Source organism: Seriola dumerili, unplaced genomic scaffold (genome assembly GCF_002260705.1).
Source record: "Seriola dumerili isolate Sdu_G_001 unplaced genomic scaffold, Sdu_1.0 BDQW01000088.1, whole genome shotgun sequence".
NCBI classification, from domain to species: Eukaryota; Metazoa; Chordata; class Actinopteri; order Carangiformes; family Carangidae; genus Seriola; species Seriola dumerili.
Genome location: NW_019174343.1, coordinates 4,429,518 through 4,432,249, shown reverse-complemented (window position 1 = coordinate 4,432,249; position 2,732 = coordinate 4,429,518). Strand labels below are relative to the sequence as shown.

Here is a 2,732-nt window from a genome sequence, read left to right as displayed (position 1 = left end):
GTGTGGGGTGGGGGGGGGGGGGGGGGGGGGGGGGGGGCCTGGGATGGGATGGGCCTGGGATGTTTCTTGTGTTTACCTTAAATTCCTGGCATGAATTATTTCAGTCCGCCCTTGTTTTTGTCTGAGATTATTTGTTGACGAGGAACTAATCCTTGATACAGCCCTGCTGCACTGAGTGAGCTTGTTTTCATCATTCAGTGTTTAATTTCAGTAAACACATCAATGACTGTGCTCCCATCTGTAATAGTACAAACACACATATGAGCGGCTCTCTGTCGACTGTCTGTGTTTCAGAAGGCTGTCATCAGAAATTTATTAGCAAAGAAATGAATGTTACATCTGAACGACACAGAAAAGATATAAACCCTCATGAAGATGCATGAGATGGGGGGAGCAGCTGAGGAAGACAAACAGAGATCAAAGAGGAGCGGGAATAAAAAAAGAAAAGAAAAAAAAGATGAGAGTGGGCGCCGTGGCAACATATAGTGTGTTTGTGTCCCGTGAGGATCACAGCCATGAGCAAGCTGAGATTTGTTGGCACCTCACTTGGAGCAGATGTATTTGTGAGATTGCATGTGTGTGTGTGTGTGTGTGTGTGTGTGTGTGTGTGTGTGTGTGTGTGTGTGTGTGTGTGTGTGTGTGTGTGTGTGTGTGTGTGTGTGCGTGTGTGTGTGTGTAGTGAGACAGTGTCACACAACCAACTTCCAGCCTTTGACAGAGGTATCTCTGAAACTGATGCCAGATCCTCCTGATTGGCTGCAAACATCCAAACCCTAAAACCGTACTGCTCTCCACACAGTGTTGTCTAGAAGATAAATGAAGCAAATTGGTACACACACAAACACACATACACAAGCACGTGCGCGCGCACACACACACACACACATACACACACAAACACACACACAAACTGTCCATTGCAATCAGGAACTTTCTCACTGACGACCCATGCAATTAACTTGTTCAAGAGGGCAAATGAGGGAGTGGAGTGAACAAAGAGAAGATCCCAATCAGAGATGGGGGGGGGGCATTTTTCTACATCCTGTTGAGAAGCATGATACCTCAGATTCTATTTTTCTATTTCAATCGCGGCGAGGTGAGAAGAGAAAACAAGAGAGGACAACAGGAAGAAAATATCATGCTGGAGAAGCTGGCAAACACCAAACATGGTGCATCCCCACTTGTGGCTGCCTGAGGACAAACACTCTGCTGTTTTGGCCAAGGGGATGATTGCTATGGAAGTGTTCTGATGACAAAAGATTTGACAGAGAACAAAAAAAGCTGCTTCTCAGTACAAAGGTTAGTGTTTTAGATTCTCCAGGGCAGATATTGTGCTGTTTGAGCAGCTTCTGATCACCTGATATCAGGTCTGCTGTGTGTGTGTGTTGCTAATAGACAATTGCTCTATTATTGCAAACATTGGGCTCATCCAGGATTTGAACCCAGGATCTCTTGCACCCAAAGCGAGAATCATACCCCTAGACCAACCTCTTGTGTTTAAACTTTATCTTAAGAAAAATCTCAAATTCTGAGCCATTTGTGGCATTTTCATTACAGACACATTTCTGCTCTTAACAGCTCAGATTGTTTCATCATTGTTTCATATGTTGGGCCCAGATAAAACTCTGTAACAGTATTAGAATAAGGGATAGACAAGAAGTTTGGTGCTCCATCCCTCCAGTGGAGCTACAGAGACTTGTATAACACCAAGGCAACACATAGAGGCCCAATGCCTTACTAAGAGAGCTTACATTGGTTTTTGCTTTCATTTCTCACCTATCTGTATATGCTATGTTTTAGCATCCAAATAACACAACCAAGCAAGGTCTGATTTGATATATGTAAAGACATTTCTTCTGAATGCAACATGTCATTACTGACCATTGTTATGTTACTCCAAACAACAGGCTCGTCCAGAATTTGAACCCGGAACCTCCCACACCCAAAGCGAGAATCATAACCCTAGACCAACGAGCCACTCATATTTCATTTTTATCTCAAGAAAAATCTCAAATTCTGAGCTGAGCTTTAAAATACAACACAAACCCTTTACACGGAAACAGAGTCTAGCTGTGGTTCCTGATAATCTTTCAGATCTCTATGAGTTCATTTTCACTGAAGACACATTTCCGTTCCAAATATCTCTATAGATTGTTTCTTTAAATTGCAATGTGAGGCCTAAAGAGATACATAATCAGAACTCAATGAAAGAAGAATTAAGTTATGTACAAATCAAACATATATTCAATCCTGTTAGGAGGAGACATGACCAAAGAGCAAACCTTCGAGAAACATATATTTGGTCTTGGCTTTGAGGACTTTACTGAAGGATATCACATTCTTATTAGAAACAACGGGCTCGTCCGGGATTTGAACCCGGGACCTCTCGCACCCTAAGCGAGAATCATACCCCTAGACCAACGAGCCACATGGACAGCAAAAGTATCTAAAGAAAAATCTCAATGCTGTTTCACAGGACTGAAGAGACTACGGTTTCAATTATTGTGGATATAAGGGTCTGTTTCATATAAAGCTTCTAATCATTTAAATTATTCCCAATTCCCTAAATAATTCCTTAAACCTGAAAAACCTTACATTTGCATAAAAAAAACAAATCACACTATCACACTAGAACTAGAGACTAACATGAAGCTAACACAGCCACAATGATATATAGCTAGTAACTACTTTTAATTTCTTGGCAAATGGTCTCAGAGAAAGTTTGAGTCAAA

General features: G+C 41.7%; 1 non-coding gene across 1 annotated transcript; it reads right to left on the bottom strand.

The window, feature by feature from the left end:
• Positions 1 to 2,355: 2,355 nt before the first annotated feature.
• trnap-agg lies at positions 2,356 to 2,427 on the bottom strand. Its single transcript has one exon. It is a non-coding gene; the product is annotated as a tRNA-Pro (tRNA).
• Positions 2,428 to 2,732: the final 305 nt, after the last annotated feature.